Source organism: Streptopelia decaocto (genome assembly GCF_964273445.1).
Source record: "Streptopelia decaocto genome assembly, chromosome: 11".
Classification (NCBI taxonomy): Eukaryota; Metazoa; Chordata; class Aves; order Columbiformes; family Columbidae; genus Streptopelia; species Streptopelia decaocto.
In genome coordinates this window covers 21,363,205-21,389,788 of record NC_138666.1, presented here as the reverse complement: position 1 = coordinate 21,389,788, position 26,584 = coordinate 21,363,205, and positions in this window count along the sequence as shown.

Here is a 26,584-nt window from a genome sequence, read left to right as displayed (position 1 = left end):
AACTACACCGTAAAACACAACTGACCGAAAATGTTCAAGATGCAAGAACCGTGCACCCTTTCGGCTGCCGATACAAGAAAACCGGCAGCCGATTGGTGCTACACCGATCGGCACCGGCTTTCCAGACCCCGGGATGGCGCTTGAAATGACTTTCGTGCCCCTGGAGCGCAATGATACCCCAGGATCGTCTGACAGGCGCGAGGCAAGCTTCCCAAACTACGCGACAACAGACACAGACTGGAGCTGCCCTGCCCGGCACACGCTGGCATGGCACCGTAAAGTTCCCTGACCCCATTTATCTGCCCAAAGGGGACTGCTCCTGTGCTGCCCTTTTCTGCCTGAGAACTTTAAACCCTCCCTGCAAATCCCAGCCCCTTCCCAGCCGTCGTGCCTCCACTTAACTTTTAGAGGGCCAAGGGACCGAATCCATCTTCAGAGGAAAACGCGACGTGGGCTAACGGAGATCGTCCTGCAGTTGTCGCTTTCTCCATCGTCACTTACAATAAGGAAAGCAAGGACATGTGTACGATTAGGCACCCAAATATTTGTCGGTAGTAGCCTATGAGTCATTGCTTACCTTGGCTGAGCTCAGGGAGGTACATTTGAATGATCTACCAGAGGCTGCTGCACGCTGCAAAGGTTCTAGAGACAAGACACTCTTCTAGGAGAGGAGATTATATTAACAGCGATTAATACAGCAATACAAACCAAAACACAACACTCCATCTTCATCATAGTCAGGAATTACTGGAAAATGCAAAGCACCTGGAACTGAATCAACAAATGAAACATAATGACAAACAACCTTTCTACTACAGCTGCTACTAAACCTTAGCTGCGCCCGAAGCTCTTACCTCAAAGGCACACCTCCGCTGCTCCTAAGACGTCTGCCCACGTAGCTTCACCAGCTCAAAAGCTGCCGACTGCCAAAGGAGCAACAGAGAACCAGCACCAAAGCGGTCCCGGAGCAGAATGAGCTCCCTAGCCGGGGACTGGGGCTTAAATACCCTGAGCCCCGCCCACCCCTTCCCACTATCCCCTGGGAAAGGGGAGGGATCAATCACCCCAGGCCCCACCCACCACTCATCAAATTACCTGGAATCTCATTTGAAGTGACAGCACCTGCACTTCATTACTGCTATTGCAGCTACAATGAGACTCAGTATGGATGTCAACTAAGATTTTCTAGGGAGCAGATAAAAAATGAGATACTATAACCAACGCTCCATCTTCATCATAGTCAGGAATTACTGGAAAAGGGAAAGCAGCTGGAACTGAATCAACAAATGAAACATAATGACAAACAACCTTTCTACTACAGCTGCTACTAAACCTTAGCTGCACCCGAAGCTCTTACCTCAAAGGCACACCTCCGCTGCTCCTAAGACATCTGCCCACGTAGCTTCACCAGCTCAAAAGCTGCCGACTGCCAAAGGAGCAACAGAGAACCAGCACCGAAGCGGTCCCGGAGCAGAATGAGCTCCCTAGCCGGGGACTGGGGCTTAAATACCCTGAGCCCCGCCCACCCCTTCCCACTATCCCCTGGGAAAGGGGAGGGATCAATCACCCCAGGCCCCGCCCACTACTCTTATCAAATTACCTGGAATCTCACCTAAAGTGATAGCACCTGCACTTCATTACTGCTATTGCAACTACAATGAGACTGAATACAGATTTCAACTTAGATTTTTCTAGGGAGTAGATAGAAAATCAGATATAATAGTAAAATTGTGTATTGAAATTTCCTATAAAAGGGGTCAAAGGTCACTGTCAAATGTCAGAGGTCAGCACTGAAGGGTTAGAAGTCAAGAGGCATATGTCAAGGATCAAAAGTCAAGGGTCATACCTCAAAGATCACATGCACATGGTCAGGGAATCACACTCAAAATGCAGGGGTCAAAAGCCTAGTATCAGAGATTCACTGTCTAAAGTGGAAGGACATGAGAGCAAAGGGCCCCAAGAGTCAAAGGTCACCAGAGGTCAAAAGGTCACCAGAGGTCAAAAAGGTCACTCGAGGTCAAAAGGTCACTCGAGGTCAAAAGGTCACCAGAGGTCAAAAGATCACTCGAGGTCAAAAGGTCACCAGAAGTCAAAAGGTCACTCGAGGTCAAAAGGTCACCGAGGTCAAAAGTCACCAAAGGTCAAAAGGTCACTCGAGATCAAAGGGTCAGCAGAGGTCAAACGGTCACCAGAGGTCAAAAGGTCAGCATAGGTCAAAAGGTCACCAGAGGTCAAAGGTCACCAAAGGTCAAACGGTCACTCGAGGTCAAAAGGTCACCCGAGGTCAAAGGGTCACTCGAGGTCAAAAGGTCACCAAAGGTCAAACGGTCACTCGAGGTCAAAAGGTCACTCGAGGTCAAAGGTCACCGAAGGTCAAAGGGTCACCAGAGGTCAAAGGTCACTCGAGGACAAAAGGTCAGCAGATGTCAAAAGGTCACCAGAGGTCAAAGGTCACCAAAGGTCAAAAAGTCACCCGAGGTCAAAAGGTCACTCGAGGTCAAAGGTCAGAGCAGCCCCACCCCCCCACCCCCCCCCTTGACTCCCAAAGACCGGGGTCCCCATGACATCCTTAGTGTGTCCCCTATCCACTATACACCCCCCCCCCCCCCCCCCACTTCGCTTTCAACACCAGGGATGGGGCTGTGTCCCCAAACAGCATCCTGGCCCTGTCCCCCAGAGAGCAGCGACAGCAGTAAAATCCATCACTGTAATGGAATGGGGGGGTGGGCAAGGGGTGAGCCCCCTGCGAGGGTGAAAAAATCATGGACTCCACAGGATCCCATATGAATTCAAGCGAAGCCATTTATTACAGAAATAAGCCTCCTTATATATGCGGTTATTTCTTGATCACGCGTCCACGCTCCGACCGTGCGTTAGCTGATTGGATATCGTCTATGTTCAACAGCTGTCCACGTGCCTGAGTCTCGCTGTTGATAGGTCTATGGATTTACGTTGTGTTTTCGGCTTTCCGAGGTGGCCTTGAAATTCCTGGGGGGCCTGGCTAGTTCAGTAACAAATCTCCATCTCATAGAAACCCATCCACACATTGACTTCAAAAAAAATCCCTCAAATCTCTCATAACTCCCCTTTTGGTTCTTGAACCGGCCAGGCCTTGTTTACAACGCCCTGATTCATCTTTGTCATAGTAGAATTAGGGTTTTGACAAACGGTTTAATATCATTATTTACAATTATATGTAATGCAGTTGTGCTGCAGCATACAACATATGATTAATAAGTACGGCTTATTTCAAACTAAAACAGCACGTTAAAAGTTTGTCTATCTTATAAGATCAAACAGCTACCCACCTATTTCCAAAGTACTATGAGAGAATGTGTCATATTAACTTGTCTGATCCTTCGGAAACTATTCAAATTCTTCACAACTGTGACCTAGCGTTAAAAGGAAAAGACCTACGGGGAATAGGGTGGCGTGGGAAACGCAGCATCTGCAGAAGAAAAAGTAATAGTGAAAAGTATTCTGCGGCTGGCTGCACGAACAGGAAGATTTTTGGAAAAAGGCGCGGTGGGGCGTCTTTTACTATTGGCCCGGCGGAAGGGGTGTGTCCGATCGACGGATGGATTTTTTTTCTCCCAGTACATGGGAGGAGATCGGGACTGAACTGTGGGAAACGGTCACCAGGGGGAGACGCGAGGCTCGCGCCCTCGCCGGACCCTGGCGGGGGGAGGTCAGTCGGCCGATGGAGGATGTCTCGGGGGAGCCGGAAGCGTGTGCTATCCCCTCGGAGCCACCTGCCATGGGCTGCCCCTGCTCTGAGAACTCTGAAAAATTGATACCCCTGGTGTGTCCCGTATCTCATTTGCAGTTCTGGAGCGGAGAGCAAATTATACCCTCTGCACCCTTTGAGCCGTTGCCTGCCTATGAAGATGAACGGCAGCGACCGGCAAGTTTTGATGAGCCGGGACGAGTTAATCCAGCTGACGTGCCTTTGCCGGAGAACCTGATGGAACGCCGGGATGGAGCGCCGCAGAATCGCCCTGACTTCTGGGAGGAGATCCGTGTGCAGACCCTGAGTGACTTACTGAAACGGCAGGAGAGCCAGATGCAGGAAGTTTTAAAAGCTAAGAAACCATTAGATGGCAGTAATGGCAAAACTGCGTGGTTTATAGCATATAAAAAGGCATCATATGCAATTAGGGACGGGTTAGAGGCAATTGGCAGGAATGTGAAAAACGGGGAAAACGGGAACGGGAGGGGCAGAATTGGACCCCGCTCCTGAGGAGCTCCATATTAAAAAGGAGCAAATACAAAAATGGGCTAGGCATTGTGCAGAGGATGGATGTGGTCTGTGCTTCTGTAAGAGAGGTGGATGACTATTTGAGAGTGCGATATGGAAAAGGGCTGGAGACTGAGTCAGCAGATCGATTTACAAATATGCGTCGACTTACTGATCTGCAGGGAAAGACAAGGAAATTGTATAGGAATGATAGCAATGATAATTTGGGGGCTGCCCCATGCGTCAGGGTAGAGATACTCCTCGAGATGACTCTCGTAATGAGGGGCGACGCTGACAACGGGTAGTCAGGGATGCGACCGTTGAAGGGATTATGTTACCTGGCGGTATTACAGCAATATCACTGCACATAAATAACAGAGGACAAAGGCAGTAGTCGCCCTTTGATTGGAAAATGGTTAAGCAATTGCAAACTGCAATTATGCAATATGGTATGGATAATAGGCACATGATGCAACTAATGGATTCATTTTGCAAGGGGCGAGTACTAACTCCAACCGATATTAAGGCATTGATAGAGTTCTTGCTTCCCCCGATGGGGTACTTGCTGTTATTGGACAAGTGCCAGGGGAAGGTGGAATTGGCAGTATTAGAAAACGTTCCTTTACCGGCTGATGAGCCGTTACAATTAGCTAGCGTGGACTGATTACCGGGTCGTGGCGACATGCAAATGGTGCCCCTCGGGCGGCGCTTCCTCCGAGGATTTTGTGGCGAGGGCTTGCTGTGGCAGCGGTGAAAGAATTACCAAATATAAGTAACCCTGTGCCACCCTATTCTACAATAAAGCGGGATCCTGGGGAGCCGTATATGAAGTTTATGGACCATTTAAAAGAAGCTATAGATGCTTCTCCTAACCTGACTCCAGAGGCAAAAGCTGGTGTGGGGAAAGATTTGGCCACAACGAATGCAAACACCCAATACTGACAGATATTAGCCGGCTTGGGAAAAACAGCTTCTCGGGCGCAGATGGTGGAAACTTGTATAAGGGTACCGATTATGCAAAGGGAGGTAGAAAAGGCAAAAATACGTGCTCGAGCCCACGCTGAGGCTTTGGCTGCAGCGTTTTAAGCCTGCGATGAAAGGCCGAAGCCCTTCTTGTCACGGCCTAGTGTGTTTTACTTGCGTACGGACGGGACATCTTAAAAGAAACTGCCCTCGATACGCTTAGCAGCATTACGAAAATGGCATAACTGCCCAATTAGTCGGGTAGCAGATTCTCTTTATGTTGTGGGAGTAGTACAAAGACTACGTAGAGCACTTTCACGGCAAGTTTCCAATGCCTTGTTGTTTGAAGCATTGTTAGATTTGTGGAACATGTTAGATTATAGGACAGTGCCAGTATTTATAATGCATATAAAAAGCCACTCTAACCTACCAGGTGGTCGAGTGAGGGAAACAACATTATAGACAAACTTGAGGCAGTGACAGATGTATCTCCTTTTGAATAAGCCAGACAGGCTCACATGTACTTCCATCTATCCTCAGCATCGCTCCAAAAGCAGTTTGCGCTAACCGAGGAACAAGCTCGATCTGTTGTTGCGCCTTGTCCCGATCGTGCCTGCGTAATGCCTTTGCGACAAAAAGGAGTAAATCCTCGGGGCTTGCGGCCAGGTCGGTTACGGCAAACTGATATTACTGAATTTGCACCGTTTGGCCCTCAAAATTACATTCGTGTATCTGTAGACACCTGTTCGGGACTGCTACAGGAGTCCTCAGCAAAAGCAAGAGCAGTAAAGCATTACTTAAGATCTTTTGCTGTCACGGGTGTTCCTACGCATATCAAAACAGAGAATGGTGTAGCATATCGTTCTGACACGCTTGCGACCTTCCTCGTTCGGTGAAATATACGACACCTGTTCGTAGTTCCTTAAAATACTACTGGCCGGGCAATTATTGAGCGTGCACGTGGCACCCTGAAAAATCTTTCCTCTCTTTTGAAAAAACAAGGGGGAATTGGTGTGATTCCAAAAGAGGTTGTGATAAAGGCACTGTATGTGATAAATTGGCTTAATCCTAAAAGTGAGACTGAAATGGAACCCTTTGTTATGCACCGTATAAAAAATGTCAAAGACTTTACCAAAAATGTACTTAAGGTTAGTGTGTTTAATCTGACAACGCAACAATGGGAAGGTCCAACGTCATTAATAACCTGGGGAAGGGGATATACTTGTGTTTCTACAGGTAACCATAAAAATTTGTGGATCTCAGCAAAGGGGGTGAGACCTTCGCTAGCGAACAAATAAGAAACCTATTACAATGATGACAACCCTTAACCTCAAAGGTGTTACCGCTTTTAGCGACGGATGTAGCCGATGTTGAGAATACCGCTTGTCCCGTCCCGACAGATGGAATGAGGAATGAGTTGACTCTGAACGCGACACGCACCCCTGTTACCAATCAGGACGCATAACCACGGGCATAGTTATATGCGGTGCTTTATTTCAGCGCTGGGAAACCAGGGGTGCGCACCCAAAGCTGGCTTCGCTGGTCAGTTTAAGTTACACAGTATTTATACAGTCCATTCACATACATATTCATATATTCATTAAGATACGTAACGGTTACTCAATATTGATTACAACATTGATTGCTACATCTTGGAACTATTTTGATCATGTGCAGTGTCCTCACTCTATACGTATTTAGGCTAAGATAAAAGCTAGGTTGTTAAGATAAGAGTGTACTCAAACACGATATGCTTGAACATCCTCTCAGGGACAGTTTACAAAACTGATTCATCCTTTCAGGAACATTTTGTAAAACTGGTTCGGTTACTAACACCCCGACTCGACGGATGAGATCGGCTGTGAGTTAACTCCGGATAATTCTGCGCGGCGATGCGAAGTGAATGACAGACGATCGCTCCGGGGGTCCAATTATGAATTTACTAAAGGCGTGTGGTCATATACAAATTACAGCAATCGGTGACTTGGCAAAAGTATGTTATAGTACCACAAAACTTATCAATACATTGACAGCAAAAAGCCTTCTAAAAGCAGTGGATTGGCAACAATTACTAACTGTAATGCAAAACTTAAGAAGACTTTAGCAGCAGAACTTCAACATATAAATACCATTGTAAGGAAAAGGAAAAGAGACAGAAGACGAAAACTAAGATATCAGAAAGAGAAAGGGAGAGAGACAGAGATAGAGACAGAGAGTAAGATATCACCGCTCCACAGGTACGTCGGTCCCGCGACGACCTCCGGAGGGGGGGACGTGTTGAAGATTTACACGCCGCTGACCTATATCGTACGGGAGGTTGTTTTAGAAGCTGGTTCATTTACGTGCGAGAAAGGAGAAGGCGTTCGTCTCCTCCTTCTGCTCGCTCTTCCTGCTAATTTGGAAAACTCTTTGGGAAATGGCTCTGGGGTCTTCAAACTAGGGGAAAGTTCACGGTACTGACCAGAAGCGAGTTGTCTTGCCCGTCAGGGGTAGCTGTTGGTTCGTGGTCTCTTCTGGTAGTTGGTTGTCCGACAGATGGTTCATCTCTATCATGCCAATTAGGCCATGAAACCTTTCACGGCAACACTGTTAATTGTCCACATCTTCCAAGGTGTCTGCCTTCGTGGCCATAAAACTTTGGAAAAGATAACATGACGTGTCATCTATCTCTTCCTCCCAATGTAACTAAAAACACACGTTTAATGGATAACAAGGTCTTTGTTCTGCTAAGCCTGGGGGGCAGTACTTCTAGGTTGTCGCACCACTTCGTAAAATAGAGCAGCGATTAATTTTGTATTATTAGCCATGGTCACAATTATGATTTGAAGACAGTGTGAAATACAGGATATTTTTTAAGTTCAAACAGCACATAAAATCAAATTCTTCATGATACAGCTTAATTGTAATTATATTAGCCTTAATGCTCTTAACAAGAACAGTTCCGTTTTCAATATTCCTTTTAACCAAACAGGTTATCCAACCCAGAAAACCCAACATCTTCTGTTATTTTCATGTTCTGCAAATCTTTTATCTTGTTAATATTGTATTAAATAAAATATGAGGGGGAGATGTAGTGGCAGAGGATGGCGTTGTCGCCAGCCTGGCTGAGACGTGAAGCCAGAGACAAAAGAATCAAAAGGAGCCCCATTAGAAGGTAACAATGAATGAGCAAGCACCGGACATGCGTGTGCAGAGTGCGTGGACAGTGCGTGCAGCCTATCACGTTATTGTATAGCATGTGTTACAACCAAACACATTGTTACAAGGCACGTGGAGAGAGCAGATTTGGTATAAAGCTAACCCGATCCAACAATAAAGTGAAGTCGGTAAACATCACATTGGTGTGTCAGGTTCCATCTCTCGCAAGGAAAAGCGACAATACAGTCCAATAGTAATAGCTGAGTCTGGGGTCTTCGTGATTCTCAGAGGATCCTTTGTACTGACCTCAGACAGGTATTTGATTTATGCAGCTGTAGATATTATTTACAGTCATATTAAATATGTGGTCACCTAAAAAAAAAAATTGTTAGAATACCCTGTGAAATAACAGGACACTACTGGTGTTTTACAGTTCTTACTCAAGACTGTTTTTGACTACTGTTTTCTGTAAAGGGACTGTCCACCCTCCTGCCCACGGCTACTCCATGCCAGATGATCATACAATCTTTGCCTAGGCAATTTATTATGTGAACAAATTAACGGTGGACACCTAGACCTCAATCCACCCACCCCTGACTCCACGCCTCCGGGCACAACAGCTCCGAGCCAAACGTGCACATGTGCACACCAAGGCTCCACAGAACGTCATAGACAACATGACTCCAACCACAACAAAAAAGCTAAACAACAAAAAAGACTCCAAGACCAGACACGGCATCGATCAAAAGAACCTGCAGGGAGAGTGGAACTGCAATGAGCCACCACGGCAACCCCAGAATAAAAAGGAAAAAAACTACACAGTCCCTTATGAAATGGCACCGCCGCAACGAGCCGAAAGAGCGGCTCTGGCACAAAAAGCTGGTGCAAACCCTAAAACCTTCAAGATGCTGGGAAGAAGTGCCAGTCCCTGAGACTGGATGGGTAGAGAGCAGAGCTGCCGACGCAGCCCTCAACGACACCATAAAACACCACCGACCAGAAACGTCCCAAACGCAAGGACCTGCCACGCTTTCAGCTGCTGATACCAGAAAACCAGCGCCCAATTGGCGCTACGCCAGTCGGAACCGGGGTTCCAGATCCCGGGACGGCACCCGAGACGCCTTTCGTGTCCCTCGATCGCAACGGGACGCCAGGATCGTCTGACAGGCGCAAGGCAGGCGTCCCGAACTACACCACAACGCAGGCATAGGCTGGAGCTGCCCTGCCCGGCACACGCTGGCGTCGCACTGGAAAGGTCCCCGGGCCCTTTACCCGCGCCAAGGGGACGGTTCCTGGACGGCCCTTGCCCTTATCAGAACTAAACCCACCGTCCCTGCGATTCCCAGCCCCTTGCCAGCCCTCGTGCCTCCACTTAGCTTTCAGAGGGCCAAGGGACCGAACCCGTCTTCAACAGAGGAAAACGCCACGTGCGCGAACGGCCGTCTTCCTGCATCGCCGGGTTCCTCTTCAGCGTCTGCAGGAACACGAGAAAACGCACGCTCGCTAAGGCGTGCCAGCACACGGCGTCGTGGGGTAAACGCCGACCCCTTCCGCAACACCCACCTCCTGCTAAGTTCCACGGCGTTCCGTTCGGCGCGTCGTGCCGCGGGCGCGGTCACCAACCCTGGTCGCTCGTGACGCCTAAGACGGCGAGAAGCAAAAGAACTGTAGCGCCTGGAACGAGTCCCCGGCCGCAAACGCTCCTCCTCGCCCCTAGCCCGGCTCACCTCAAATGCTCCTCCCAGGCCAAAGGGCCCACAAAGCGCCTGCAAAGAGAGAAGGAAGCGCTGAACCGAGTCACCGGGCAATACCGGGCTCCTCAACACCCACCGCCGCCTCACCTTCTCGGCTGCCGGCCGGCGTGCGGCTTCGCCCCTCCCAGCTCGTCTGCGGCACCTGCAAAACCAGAGGCACGCGCTCGGACGCCGCCCGAAAACACAGCCTGCCGCAGACGCCCCCATCTCGCCCTCCCTTACCGGGGCCGCTCGCCCACCCGGCCGCCCTTGCTTTTGGCTGCCACGCTGTTGACCACGAAGACGCTCAGCTACCGCCTGTAAAACACAACCAAAGGACGCTCAGACCTGCACCAGCAACACGGCACCTGAAACGAGCTGCCGCTTCAGCCCAGCACTCCGTGCTCACCTTGCCCCAGGACCTGCGCTGCCGATACCCAGCTTTCCTCTTCGCTTCCCACCTAGGAAAAGCAGAAACGACCGGGCTTAGCTAGAGCCACACGGCACAGCTTCCCTCTGGCACCACGCACCGACCCACCTGCTTACGGCGCACAGCTCGCCTCCTGCGTCGCCCCTTCTGTGCCAAGCTGTCCCTCTGCACCTGAAATCAAGTTATTCAGCAAGTCACCCAGCAGCTCATCAACAGCTTGACCATTCCGCACGTCTGCTTTCTATTGCGCAATAGCATTCCAAGCTCTCGGGGAGTCTCCAAAACGCCTGCGCGGGGACCCTCCACTCCCCTGCCCACGGCTACTCCAGCCCAGATGACCGCGCAACCTCTGCCTACGCAATTTAACGCGTCAGCAGATTAGCCGGGGACTCCCAGAGCCCCGTCCACCCACCCCGGACTCCACGCGTCCCGGCAGAGCAGCTCCGAGCCAAACGCGCACCCGCGCGGACAGACGCTCCGCAGAACGTTATCGACCACACGACGGCCACAGCACCAAAAACGCTCCACAACGAAAACGACACTCCGAGACCAGACAGGCATCCATCCAAAGAATCTACGGGGAGGCAGCGGTGAGGCCAGGAGCCTCTCCTACAACCCCAAATGAAAAAGGAGCCCAACGTCACGGCTCCTGACGAGACGGCGGCACCGCCGCAACCCAGCAGAGACGGCGCAACCAAACGAGAAGCTGCTGCAACGCCTAAGAACTTCTTCCCAGCATCTTGAAGTGCCAGTCCCCGAGACTGGAAGGGTAGAGAGCACAGCTGCCGGCACAGCCCAGGACAACGCCACAAACACCACCGACCAGAAACGACCGAAACGCAAGAACCCTCTACGCTTTCGGCTGCTGATACCAGAAAACCAGCGCCCAACTGGCGCTACGCCAGTCGGCACCGGGGTTCCAGATCCCGGGACGGCACCCGAGACGCCTTTCGTGTCCCTCGAACGCAACGAGACCCCAGGATCGTCTGACAGGCGCAAGGCAGGCGTCCCGAACTACACCACAACGCAGACACAGGCTGGAGCTGCCCTGCCCGGCACACGCTGGCGTCGCACTGGAAAGGTCCCCGGGCCCTTCACCTGCCCAAAGGGGACTGTTCCTGGATAGCCCTTGCCCCGAACAGAACTTTACCCCCCTTCCTGCGCTTCCCAGCCCCTTCCCAGCCGCCCAGCCTCCACTTAGCTTTCAGAGGGCCAAGAGACCGAATCCATCTTCAACGGATGAAAACGCCACGTGCGCCGACAGGGATATTCCAGCATCGCCGGCTTCCTCCTCAACATCTACAGCAACACAGGAAAACACACGCTGACTAAGCAGAGCAAACACACAGTATAAAGGCACAAGGCACATCTTCCCTCTGACACCACGCACCGCCCCACCTGCTTGCAGTGCTCGGTTCGCCTCTTTTCTCACTCTTTCTTGCCAAGTTGTCCCTCTGCCTACAACCTTTGCCTACACGATAACAGACACGGGCTGGAGCTGCCCCGCCGTGCACAAGCTGGCATCAGTCCGTAAAGTTCCCTGGACCCTTTAGCTGCCCAAAGGGCACTGTTCCTGGACGGCCTTTGCCCCTATGAGAGCTTTAAACCCCCTCCATGCAATTCCCAGCCCCTCCCCAGCCCTCGAGCCTCCGCTTACCTGTCAGAGGGCCAAGGGGCTGCATCAATCTGCAGAGAAAAACACCACGTGCACTAGTAAGCATCTTCCTGCATTGCCCAATTCCTCTTCAACATCTGCAGTAACACAAGAAAACACACACTCACTTAGCAGAGACAACGCACATTATAAAGGCACACAGCACATCTTCCCGCTGACACCACGCAACAACCCACCTGCTTACGGCGCACAGCTCGCCTCCTGCGTCGCCCCTTCTGTGCCAAGTTGTCCCTCTGCACCTGAAATCAAGTTATTCAACAAGTCACCCAGATGCTCATCAACAGCTTGACCATTCCACAGGTCTGCTTTCTGTTTAGGAATCCCACCAGAAGCTCTAATTGAGTCTCTAAAACACTGCGGAAGGGACAGTCCGCTCCCCTGCCCACAGCTACTCCATCCCAGACGACTGCACCACCTTTGCCTGCGCAGTTTAACACGTCAACAGATCAACCGTGCACCCCTAGAGCTCCGTCCACCCACCCCTGACTCCACGCCTCCGGGCAGAGCAGCTCCTAGCCAAAGGTGCACCTGCGCAGACAGTCGCACCTCAGAACGTTATCGACAACACATCAACAGCGCCAAAAACGCTCTATAAAAGCAACGACTCCAAACCAGAGACTGCATCGATCAAAAGAACCTGCAGGGAGGCAGCGGTGAGGCGAGGAGTCTCTACTGCAACCCCAGAAAAAAATAAGAGCCGAACGGCACGGCCCCTTAGGAGACGGCGGCGCTGGCGCAAACACACAGAGAGGGCGGCACGGCTTAAAAACTTCAAGATGCTGGGAAGAAGTGCCAGTCCCTGAGACTGGATGGGTAGAGAGCAGAGCTGCCGACGCAGCCCTCAATGACACCATAAAACACCACCGACCAGAAACGTCCCAAACGCAAGGACCTGCCACGCTTTCGGCTGCTGATACCAGAAAACCAGCGCCCAATTGGCGCTACGCCAGTCGGAACCGGGATTCCAGATCCCGGGACGGCACCCGAGACGCCTTTCGTGTCCCTCGAACGCAACGAGACCCCAGGATCGTCTGACAGGCGCAAGGCAGGCGTCCCGAACTACACCACAACGCAGACACAGGCTGGAGCTGCCCTGCCCGGCACACGCTGGCGTCACACTGGAAAGGTCCCCGGGCCCTTTACCCGCGCCAAGGGGACGGTTCCTGGACGGCCCTTGCCCTTATCAGAACTAAACCCACCGTCCCTGCGATTCCCAGCCCCTTGCCAGCCCTCGTGCCTCCACTTAGCTTTCAGAGGGCCAAGGGACCGAACCCGTCTTCAACAGAGGAAAACGCCACGTGCGCGAACGGCCGTCTTCCTGCATCGCCGGGTTCCTCTTCAGCGTCTGCAGGAACACGAGAAAACGCACGCTCGCTAAGGCGTGCCAGCACACGGCGTCGTGGGGTAAACGCCGACCCCTTCCGCAACACCCACCTCCTGCTAAGTTCCACGGCGTTCCGTTCGGCGCGTCGTGCCGCGGGCGCGGTCACCAACCCTGGTCGCTCGTGACGCCTAAGACGGCGAGAAGCAAAAGAACTGTAGCGCCTGGAACGAGTCCCCGGCCGCAAACGCTCCTCCTCGCCCCTAGCCCGGCTCACCTCAAATGCTCCTCCCAGGCCAAAGGGCCCACAAAGCGCCTGCAAAGAGAGAAGGAAGCGCTGAACCGAGTCACCGGGCAATACCGGGCTCCTCAACACCCACCGCCGCCTCACCTTCTCGGCTGCCGGCCGGCGTGCGGCTTCGCCCCTCCCAGCTCGTCTGCGGCACCTGCAAAACCAGAGGCACGCGCTCGGACGCCGCCCGAAAACACAGCCTGCCGCAGACGCCCCCATCTCGCCCTCCCTTACCGGGGCCGCTCGCCCACCCGGCCGCCCTTGCTTTTGGCTGCCACGCTGTTGACCACGAAGACGCTCAGCTACCGCCTGTAAAACACAACCAAAGGACGCTCAAGACCTGCACCAGCAACACGGCACCTGAAACGAGCTGCCGCTTCAGCCCAGCACTCCGTGCTCACCTTGCCCCAGGACCTGCGCTGCCGATACCCAGCTTTCCTCTTCGCTTCCCACCTAGGAAAAGCAGAAACGACCGGGCTTAGCTAGAGCCACACGGCACAGCTTCCCTCTGGCACCCCGCACCGACCCACCTGCTTACGGCGCACAGCTCGCCTCCTGCGTCGCCCCTTCTGTGCCAAGCTGTCCCTCTGCACCTGAAATCAAGTTATTCAGCAAGTCACCCAGCAGCTCATCAACAGCTTGACCATTCCGCACGTCTGCTTTCTATTGCGCAATAGCATTCCAAGCTCTCGGGGAGTCTCCAAAACGCCTGCGCGGGGACCCTCCACTCCCCTGCCCACGGCTACTCCAGCCCAGATGACCGCGCAACCTCTGCCTACGCAATTTAACGCGTCAGCAGATTAGCCGGGGACTCCCAGGGCCCCGTCCACCCACCCCGGACTCCACGCGTCCCGGCAGAGCAGCTCCGAGCCAAACGCGCACCCGCGCGGACAGACGCTCCGCAGAACGTTATCGACCACACGACGGCCACAGCACCAAAAACGCTCCACAACGAAAACGACACTCCGAGACCAGACAGGCATCCATCCAAAGAATCTACGGGGAGGCAGCGGTGAGGCCAGGAGCCTCTCCTACAACCCCAAATGAAAAAGGAGCCCAACGTCACGGCTCCTGACGAGACGGCGGCACCGCCGCAACCCAGCAGAGACGGCGCAACCAAACGAGAAGCTGCTGCAACGCCTAAGAACTTCTTCCCAGCATCTTGAAGTGCCAGTCCCCGAGACTGGAAGGGTAGAGAGCACAGCTGCCGGCACAGCCCAGGACAACGCCACAAACACCACCGACCAGAAACGACCGAAACGCACGAACCCTCTACGCTTTCGGCTGCTGATACCAGAAAACCAGCGCCCAACTGGCGCTACGCCAGTCGGCACCGGGGTTCCAGATCCCGGGACGGCACCCGAGACGCCTTTCGTGTCCCTCGAACGCAACGAAACCCCAGGATCGTCTGACAGGCGCAAGGCAGGCGTCCCGAACTACACCACAACGCAGACACAGGCTGGAGCTGCCCTGCCCGGCACACGCTGGCGTCGCACTGGAAAGGTCCCCGGGCCCTTCACCTGCCCAAAGGGGACTGTTCCTGGATAGCCCTTGCCCCGAACAGAACTTTACCCCCCTCCCTGCGCTTCCCAGCCCCTTCCCAGCCGCCCAGCCTCCACTTAGCTTTCAGAGGGCCAAGAGACCGAATCCATCTTCAACGGATGAAAACGCCACGTGCGCCGACAGGGATATTCCAGCATCGCCGGCTTCCTCCTCAACATCTACAGCAACACAGGAAAACACACGCTGACTAAGCAGAGCAAACACACAGTATAAAGGCACAAGGCACATCTTCCCTCTGACACCACGCACCGCCCCACCTGCTTACAGTGCTCGGCTCGCCTCTTTTCTCACTCTTTCTTGCCAAGTTGTCCCTCTGCCTACAACCTTTGCCTACACGATAACAGACACGGGCTGGAGCTGCCCCGCCGTGCACAAGCTGGCATCAGTCCGTAAAGTTCCCTGGAACCTTTAGCTGCCCAAAGGGCACTGTTCCTGGACGGCCTTTGCCCCTATGAGAGCTTTAAACCCCCTCCATGCAATTCCCAGCCCCTCCCCAGCCCTCGAGCCTCCGCTTACCTGTCAGAGGGCCAAGGGGCTGCATCAATCTGCAGAGAAAAACACCACGTGCACTAGTAAGCATCTTCCTGCATTGCCCAATTCCTCTTCAACATCTGCAGTAACACAAGAAAACACACACTCACTTAGCAGAGACAACGCACATTATAAAGGCACACAGCACATCTTCCCGCTGACACCACGCAACAACCCACCTGCTTACGGCGCACAGCTCGCCTCCTGCGTCGCCCCTTCTGTGCCAAGTTGTCCCTCTGCACCTGAAATCAAGTTATTCAACAAGTCACCCAGATGCTCATCAACAGCTTGACCATTCCACAGGTCTGCTTTCTGTTTAGGAATCCCACCAGAAGCTCTAATTGAGTCTCTAAAACACTGCGGAAGGGACAGTCCGCTCCCCTGCCCACAGCTACTCCATCCCAGACGACTGCACCACCTTTGCCTGCGCAGTTTAACACGTCAACAGATCAACCGTGCACCCCTAGAGCTCCGTCCACCCACCCCTGACTCCACGCCTCCGGGCAGAGCAGCTCCTAGCCAAAGGTGCACCTGCGCAGACAGTCGCACCTCAGAACGTTATCGACAACACATCAACAGCGCCAAAAACGCTCTATAAAAGCAACGACTCCAAACCAGAGACTGCATCGATCAAAAGAACCTGCAGGGAGGCAGCGGTGAGGCGAGGAGTCTCTACTGCAACCCCAGAAAAAAATAAGAGCCGAACGGCACGGCCCCTTAGGAGACGGCGGCGCTGGCGCAAACACACAGAGAGGGCGGCACGGCTTAAAAACTTCAAGATGCTGGGAAGAAGTGCCAGTCCCTGAGACTGGATGGGTAGAGAGCAGAGCTGCCGACGCAGCCCTCAATGACACCATAAAACACCACCGACCAGAAACGTCCCAAACGCAAGGACCTGCCACGCTTTCGGCTGCTGATACCAGAAAACCAGCGCCCAATTGGCGCTACGCCAGTCGGAACCGGGATTCCAGATCCCGGGACGGCACCCGAGACGCCTTTCGTGTCCCTCGAACGCAACGAGACCCCAGGATCGTCTGACAGGCGCAAGGCAGGCGTCCCGAACTACACCACAACGCAGACACAGGCTGGAGCTGCCCTGCCCGGCACACGCTGGCGTCACACTGGAAAGGTCCCCGGGCCCTTTACCCGCGCCAAGGGGACGGTTCCTGGACGGCCCTTGCCCTTATCAGAACTAAACCCACCGTCCCTGCGATTCCCAGCCCCTTGCCAGCCCTCGTGCCTCCACTTAGCTTTCAGAGGGCCAAGGGACCGAACCCGTCTTCAACAGAGGAAAACGCCACGTGCGCGAACGGCCGTCTTCCTGCATCGCCGGGTTCCTCTTCAGCGTCTGCAGGAACACGAGAAAACGCACGCTCGCTAAGGCGTGCCAGCACACGGCGTCGTGGGGTAAACGCCGACCCCTTCCGCAACACCCACCTCCTGCTAAGTTCCACGGCGTTCCGTTCGGCGCGTCGTGCCGCGGGCGCGGTCACCAACCCTGGTCGCTCGTGACGCCTAAGACGGCGAGAAGCAAAAGAACTGTAGCGCCTGGAACGAGTCCCCGGCCGCAAACGCTCCTCCTCGCCCCTAGCCCGGCTCACCTCAAATGCTCCTCCCAGGCCAAAGGGCCCACAAAGCGCCTGCAAAGAGAGAAGGAAGCGCTGAACCGAGTCACCGGGCAATACCGGGCTCCTCAACACCCACCGCCGCCTCACCTTCTCGGCTGCCGGCCGGCGTGCGGCTTCGCCCCTCCCAGCTCGTCTGCGGCACCTGCAAAACCAGAGGCACGCGCTCGGACGCCGCCCGAAAACACAGCCTGCCGCAGACGCCCCCATCTCGCCCTCCCTTACCGGGGCCGCTCGCCCACCCGGCCGCCCTTGCTTTTGGCTGCCACGCTGTTGACCACGAAGACGCTCAGCTACCGCCTGTAAAACACAACCAAAGGACGCTCAGACCTGCACCAGCAACACGGCACCTGAAACGAGCTGCCGCTTCAGCCCAGCACTCCGTGCTCACCTTGCCCCAGGAGCTGCGCTGCCGATACCCAGCTTTCCTCTTCGCTTCCCACCTAGGAAAAGCAGAAACGACCGGGCTTAGCTAGAGCCACACGGCACAGCTTCCCTCTGGCACCACGCACCGACCCACCTGCTTACGGCGCACAGCTCGCCTCCTGCGTCGCCCCTTCTGTGCCAAGCTGTCCCTCTGCACCTGAAATCAAGTTATTCAGCAAGTCACCCAGCAGCTCATCAACAGCTTGACCATTCCGCACGTCTGCTTTCTATTGCGCAATAGCATTCCAAGCTCTCGGGGAGTCTCCAAAACGCCTGCGCGGGGACCCTCCACTCCCCTGCCCACGGCTACTCCAGCCCAGATGACCGCGCAACCTCTGCCTACGCAATTTAACGCGTCAGCAGATTAGCCGGGGACTCCCAGAGCCCCGTCCACCCACCCCGGACTCCACGCGTCCCGGCAGAGCAGCTCCGAGCCAAACGCGCACCCGCGCGGACAGACGCTCCGCAGAACGTTATCGACCACACGACGGCCACAGCACCAAAAACGCTCCACAACGAAAACGACACTCCGAGACCAGACAGGCATCCATCCAAAGAATCTACGGGGAGGCAGCGGTGAGGCCAGGAGCCTCTCCTACAACCCCAAATGAAAAAGGAGCCCAACGTCACGGCTCCTGACGAGACGGCGGCACCGCCGCAACCCAGCAGAGACGGCGCAACCAAACGAGAAGCTGCTGCAACGCCTAAGAACTTCTTCCCAGCATCTTGAAGTGCCAGTCCCCGAGACTGGAAGGGTAGAGAGCACAGCTGCCGGCACAGCCCAGGACAACGCCACAAACACCACCGACCAGAAACGACCGAAACGCAAGAACCCTCTACGCTTTCGGCTGCTGATACCAGAAAACCAGCGCCCAACTGGCGCTACGCCAGTCGGCACCGGGGTTCCAGATCCCGGGACGGCACCCGAGACGCCTTTCGTGTCCCTCGAACGCAACGAGACCCCAGGATCGTCTGACAGGCGCAAGGCAGGCGTCCCGAACTACACCACAACGCAGACACAGGCTGGAGCTGCCCTGCCCGGCACACGCTGGCGTCGCACTGGAAAGGTCCCCGGGCCCTTCACCTGCCCAAAGGGGACTGTTCCTGGATAGCCCTTGCCCCGAACAGAACTTTACCCCCCTCCCTGCGCTTCCCAGCCCCTTCCCAGCCGCCCAGCCTCCACTTAGCTTTCAGAGGGCCAAGAGACCGAATCCATCTTCAACGGATGAAAACGCCACGTGCGCCGACAGGGATATTCCAGCATCGCCGGCTTCCTCCTCAACATCTACAGCAACACAGGAAAACACACGCTGACTAAGCAGAGCAAACACACAGTATAAAGGCACAAGGCACATCTTCCCTCTGACACCACGCACCGCCCCACCTGCTTGCAGTGCTCGGCTCGCCTCTTTTCTCACTCTTTCTTGCCAAGTTGTCCCTCTGCCTACAACCTTTGCCTACACGATAACAGACACGGGCTGGAGCTGCCCCGCCGTGCACAAGCTGGCATCAGTCCGTAAAGTTCCCTGGACCCTTTAGCTGCCCAAAGGGCACTGTTCCTGGACGGCCTTTGCCCCTATGAGAGCTTTAAACCCCCTCCATGCAATTCCCAGCCCCTCCCCAGCCCTCGAGCCTCCGCTTACCTGTCAGAGGGCCAAGGGGCTGCATCAATCTGCAGAGAAAAACACCACGTGCACTAGTAAGCATCTTCCTGCATTGCCCAATTCCTCTTCAACATCTGCAGTAACACAAGAAAACACACACTCACTTAGCAGAGACAACGCACATTATAAAGGCACACAGCACATCTTCCCGCTGACACCACGCAACAACCCACCTGCTTACGGCGCACAGCTCACCTCCTGCGTCGCCCCTTCTGTGCCAAGTTGTCCCTCTGCACCTGAAATCAAGTTATTCAACAAGTCACCCAGATGCTCATCAACAGCTTGACCATTCCACAGGTCTGCTTTCTGTTTAGGAATCCCACCAGAAGCTCTAATTGAGTCTCTAAAACACTGCGGAAGGGACAGTCCGCTCCCCTGCCCACAGCTACTCCATCCCAGACGACTGCACCACCTTTGCCTGCGCAGTTTAACACGTCAACAGATCAACCGTGCACCCCTAGAGCTCCGTCCACCCACCCCTGACTCCACGCCTCCGGGCAGAGCAGCTCCTAGCCAAAGGTGCACCTGCGCAGACAGTCGCACCTCAGAACGTTATCGACAACACATCAACAGCGCCAAAAACGCTCTATAAAAGCAACGACTCCAAACCAGAGACTGCATCGATCAAAAGAACCTGCAGGGAGGCAGCGGTGAGGCGAGGAGTCTCTACTGCAACCCCAGAAAAAAATAAGAGCCGAACGGCACGGCCCCTTAGGAGACGGCGGCGCTGGCGCAAACACACAGAGAGGGCGGCACGGCTTAAAAACTTCAAGATGCTGGGAAGAAGTGCCAGTCCCTGAGACTGGATGGGTAGAGAGCAGAGCTGCCGACGCAGCCCTCAATGACACCATAAAACACCACCGACCAGAAACGTCCCAAACGCAAGGACCTGCCACGCTTTCGGCTGCTGATACCAGAAAACCAGCGCCCAATTGGCGCTACGCCAGTCGGAACCGGGATTCCAGATCCCGGGACGGCACCCGAGACGCCTTTCGTGTCCCTCGAACGCAACGAGACCCCAGGATCGTCTGACAGGCGCAAGGCAGGCGTCCCGAACTACACCACAACGCAGACACAGGCTGGAGCTGCCCTGCCCGGCACACGCTGGCGTCACACTGGAAAGGTCCCCGGGCCCTTTACCCGCGCCAAGGGGACGGTTCCTGGACGGCCCTTGCCCTTATCAGAACTAAACCCACCGTCCCTGCGATTCCCAGCCCCTTGCCAGCCCTCGTGCCTCCACTTAGCTTTCAGAGGGCCAAGGGACCGAACCCGTCTTCAACAGAGGAAAACGCCACGTGCGCGAACGGCCGTCTTCCTGCATCGCCGGGTTCCTCTTCAGCGTCTGCAGGAACACGAGAAAACGCACGCTCGCTAAGGCGTGCCAGCACACGGCGTCGTGGGGTAAACGCCGACCCCTTCCGCAACACCCACCTCCTGCTAAGTTCCACGGCGTTCCGTTCGGCGCGTCGTGCCGCGGGCGCGGTCACCAACCCTGGTCGCTCGTGACGCCTAAGACGGCGAGAAGCAAAAGAACTGTAGCGCCTGGAACGAGTCCCCGGCCGCAAACGCTCCTCCTCGCCCCTAGCCCGGCTCACCTCAAATGCTCCTCCCAGGCCAAAGGGCCCACAAAGCGCCTGCAAAGAGAGAAGGAAGCGCTGAACCGAGTCACCGGGCAATACCGGGCTCCTCAACACCCACCGCCGCCTCACCTTCTCGGCTGCCGGCCGGCGTGCGGCTTCGCCCCTCCCAGCTCGTCTGCGGCACCTGCAAAACCAGAGGCACGCGCTCGGACGCCGCCCGAAAACACAGCCTGCCGCAGACGCCCCCATCTCGCCCTCCCTTACCGGGGCCGCTCGCCCACCCGGCCGCCCTTGCTTTTGGCTGCCACGCTGTTGACCACGAAGACGCTCAGCTACCGCCTGTAAAACACAACCAAAGGACGCTCAAGACCTGCACCAGCAACACGGCACCTGAAACGAGCTGCCGCTTCAGCCCAGCACTCCGTGCTCACCTTGCCCCAGGACCTGCGCTGCCGATACCCAGCTTTCCTCTTCGCTTCCCACCTAGGAAAAGCAGAAACGACCGGGCTTAGCTAGAGCCACACGGCACAGCTTCCCTCTGGCACCACGCACCGACCCACCTGCTTACGGCGCACAGCTCGCCTCCTGCGTCGCCCCTTCTGTGCCAAGCTGTCCCTCTGCACCTGAAATCAAGTTATTCAGCAAGTCACCCAGCAGCTCATCAACAGCTTGACCATTCCGCACGTCTGCTTTCTATTGCGCAATAGCATTCCAAGCTCTCGGGGAGTCTCCAAAACGCCTGCGCGGGGACCCTCCACTCCCCTGCCCACGGCTACTCCAGCCCAGATGACCACGCAACCTCTGCCTACGCAATTTAACGCGTCAGCAGATTAGCCGGGGACTCCCAGGGCCCCGTCCACCCACCCCGGACTCCACGCGTCCCGGCAGAGCAGCTCCGAGCCAAACGCGCACCCGCGCGGACAGACGCTCCGCAGAACGTTATCGACCACACGACGGCCACAGCACCAAAAACGCTCCACAACGAAAACGACACTCCGAGACCAGACAGGCATCCATCCAAAGAATCTACGGGGAGGCAGCGGTGAGGCCAGGAGCCTCTCCTACAACCCCAAATGAAAAAGGAGCCCAACGTCACGGCTCCTGACGAGACGGCGGCACCGCCGCAACCCAGCAGAGACGGCGCAACCAAACGAGAAGCTGCTGCAACGCCTAAGAACTTCTTCCCAGCATCTTGAAGTGCCAGTCCCCGAGACTGGAAGGGTAGAGAGCACAGCTGCCGGCACAGCCCAGGACAACGCCACAAACACCACCGACCAGAAACGACCGAAACGCAAGAACCCTCTACGCTTTCGGCTGCTGATACCAGAAAACCAGCGCCCAACTGGCGCTACGCCAGTCGGCACCGGGGTTCCAGATCCCGGGACGGCACCCGAGACGCCTTTCGTGTCCCTCGAACGCAACGAGACCCCAGGATCGTCTGACAGGCGCAAGGCAGGCGTCCCGAACTACACCACAACGCAGACACAGGCTGGAGCTGCCCTGCCCGGCACACGCTGGCGTCGCACTGGAAAGGTCCCCGGGCCCTTCACCTGCCCAAAGGGGACTGTTCCTGGATAGCCCTTGCCCCGAACAGAACTTTACCCCCCTCCCTGCGCTTCCCAGCCCCTTCCCAGCCGCCCAGCCTCCACTTAGCTTTCAGAGGGCCAAGAGACCGAATCCATCTTCAACGGATGAAAACGCCACGTGCGCCGACAGGGATATTCCAGCATCGCCGGCTTCCTCCTCAACATCTACAGCAACACAGGAAAACACACGCTGACTAAGCAGAGCAAACACACAGTATAAAGGCACAAGGCACATCTTCCCTCTGACACCACGCACCGCCCCACCTGCTTACAGTGCTCGGCTCGCCTCTTTTCTCACTCTTTCTTGCCAAGTTGTCCCTCTGCCTACAACCTTTGCCTACACGATAACAGACACGGGCTGGAGCTGCCCCGCCGTGCACAAGCTGGCATCAGTCCGTAAAGTTCCCTGGACCCTTTAGCTGCCCAAAGGGCACTGTTCCTGGACAGCCTTTGCCCCTATGAGAGCTTTAAACCCCCTCCATGCAATTCCCAGCCCCTCCCCAGCCCTCGAGCCTCCGCTTACCTGTCAGAGGGCCAAGGGGCTGCATCAATCTGCAGAGAAAAACACCACGTGCACTAGTAAGCATCTTCCTGCATTGCCCAATTCCTCTTCAACATCTGCAGTAACACAAGAAAACACACACTCACTTAGCAGAGACAACGCACATTATAAAGGCACACAGCACATCTTCCCGCTGACACCACGCAACAACCCACCTGCTTACGGCGCACAGCTCGCCTCCTGCGTCGCCCCTTCTGTGCCAAGTTGTCCCTCTGCACCTGAAATCAAGTTATTCAACAAGTCACCCAGATGCTCATCAACAGCTTGACCATTCCACAGGTCTGCTTTCTGTTTAGGAATCCCACCAGAAGCTCTAATTGAGTCTCTAAAACACTGCGGAAGGGACAGTCCGCTCCCCTGCCCACAGCTACTCCATCCCAGACGACTGCACCACCTTTGCCTGCGCAGTTTAACACGTCAACAGATCAACCGTGCACCCCTAGAGCTCCGTCCACCCACCCCTGACTCCACGCCTCCGGGCAGAGCAGCTCCTAGCCAAAGGTGCACCTGCGCAGACAGTCGCACCTCAGAACGTTATCGACAACACATCAACAGCGCCAAAAACGCTCTATAAAAGCAACGACTCCAAACCAGAGACTGCATCGATCAAAAGAACCTGCAGGGAGGCAGCGGTGAGGCGAGGAGTCTCTACTGCAACCCCAGAAAAAAATAAGAGCCGAACGGCACGGCCCCTTAGGAGACGGCGGCGCTGGCGCAAACACACAGAGAGGGCGGCACGGCTTAAAAACTTCAAGATGCTGGGAAGAAGTGCCAGTCCCTGAGACTGGATGGGTAGAGAGCAGAGCTGCCGACGCAGCCCTCAATGACACCATAAAACACCACCGACCAGAAACGTCCCAAACGCAAGGACCTGCCACGCTTTCGGCTGCTGATACCAGAAAACCAGCGCCCAATTGGCGCTACGCCAGTCGGAACCGGGATTCCAGATCCCGGGACGGCACCCGAGACGCCTTTCGTGTCCCTCGAACGCAACGAGACCCCAGGATCGTCTGACAGGCGCAAGGCAGGCGTCCCGAACTACACCACAACGCAGACACAGGCTGGAGCTGCCCTGCCCGGCACACGCTGGCGTCACACTGGAAAGGTCCCCGGGCCCTTTACCCGCGCCAAGGGGACGGTTCCTGGACGGCCCTTGCCCTTATCAGAACTAAACCCACCGTCCCTGCGATTCCCAGCCCCTTGCCAGCCCTCGTGCCTCCACTTAGCTTTCAGAGGGCCAAGGGACCGAACCCGTCTTCAACAGAGGAAAACGCCACGTGCGCGAACGGCCGTCTTCCTGCATCGCCGGGTTCCTCTTCAGCGTCTGCAGGAACACGAGAAAACGCACACTCGCTAAGGCGTGCCAGCACACGGCGTCGTGGGGTAAACGCCGACCCCTTCCGCAACACCCACCTCCTGCTAAGTTCCACGGCGTTCCGTTCGGCGCGTCGTGCCGCGGGCGCGGTCACCAACCCTGGTCGCTCGTGACGCCTAAGACGGCGAGAAGCAAAAGAACTGTAGCGCCTGGAACGAGTCCCCGGCCGCAAACGCTCCTCCTCGCCCCTAGCCCGGCTCACCTCAAATGCTCCTCCCAGGCCAAAGGGCCCACAAAGCGCCTGCAAAGAGAGAAGGAAGCGCTGAACCGAGTCACCGGGCAATACCGGGCTCCTCAACACCCACCGCCGCCTCACCTTCTCGGCTGCCGGCCGGCGTGCGGCTTCGCCCCTCCCAGCTCGTCTGCGGCACCTGCAAAACCAGAGGCACGCGCTCGGACGCCGCCCGAAAACACAGCCTGCCGCAGACGCCCCCATCTCGCCCTCCCTTACCGGGGCCGCTCGCCCACCCGGCCGCCCTTGCTTTTGGCTGCCACGCTGTTGACCACGAAGACGCTCAGCTACCGCCTGTAAAACACAACCAAAGGACGCTCAAGACCTGCACCAGCAACACGGCACCTGAAACGAGCTGCCGCTTCAGCCCAGCACTCCGTGCTCACCTTGCCCCAGGACCTGCGCTGCCGATACCCAGCTTTCCTCTTCGCTTCCCACCTAGGAAAAGCAGAAACGACCGGGCTTAGCTAGAGCCACACGGCACAGCTTCCCTCTGGCACCCCGCACCGACCCACCTGCTTACGGCGCACAGCTCGCCTCCTGCGTCGCCCCTTCTGTGCCAAGCTGTCCCTCTGCACCTGAAATCAAGTTATTCAGCAAGTCACCCAGCAGCTCATCAACAGCTTGACCATTCCGCACGTCTGCTTTCTATTGCGCAATAGCATTCCAAGCTCTCGGGGAGTCTCCAAAACGCCTGCGCGGGGACCCTCCACTCCCCTGCCCACGGCTACTCCAGCCCAGATGACCACGCAACCTCTGCCTACGCAATTTAACGCGTCAGCAGATTAGCCGGGGACTCCCAGGGCCCCGTCCACCCACCCCGGACTCCACGCGTCCCGGCAGAGCAGCTCCGAGCCAAACGCGCACCCGCGCGGACAGACGCTCCGCAGAACGTTATCGACCACACGACGGCCACAGCACCAAAAACGCTCCACAACGAAAACGACACTCCGAGACCAGACAGGCATCCATCCAAAGAATCTACGGGGAGGCAGCGGTGAGGCCAGGAGCCTCTCCTACAACCCCAAATGAAAAAGGAGCCCAACGTCACGGCTCCTGACGAGACGGCGGCACCGCCGCAACCCAGCAGAGACGGCGCAACCAAACGAGAAGCTGCTGCAACGCCTAAGAACTTCTTCCCAGCATCTTGAAGTGCCAGTCCCCGAGACTGGAAGGGTAGAGAGCACAGCTGCCGGCACAGCCCAGGACAACGCCACAAACACCACCGACCAGAAACGACCGAAACGCAAGAACCCTCTACGCTTTCGGCTGCTGATACCAGAAAACCAGCGCCCAACTGGCGCTACGCCAGTCGGCACCGGGGTTCCAGATCCCGGGACGGCACCCGAGACGCCTTTCGTGTCCCTCGAACGCAACGAGACCCCAGGATCGTCTGACAGGCGCAAGGCAGGCGTCCCGAACTACACCACAACGCAGACACAGGCTGGAGCTGCCCTGCCCGGCACACGCTGGCGTCGCACTGGAAAGGTCCCCGGGCCCTTCACCTGCCCAAAGGGGACTGTTCCTGGATAGCCCTTGCCCCGAACAGAACTTTACCCCCCTCCCTGCGCTTCCCAGCCCCTTCCCAGCCGCCCAGCCTCCACTTAGCTTTCAGAGGGCCAAGAGACCGAATCCATCTTCAACGGATGAA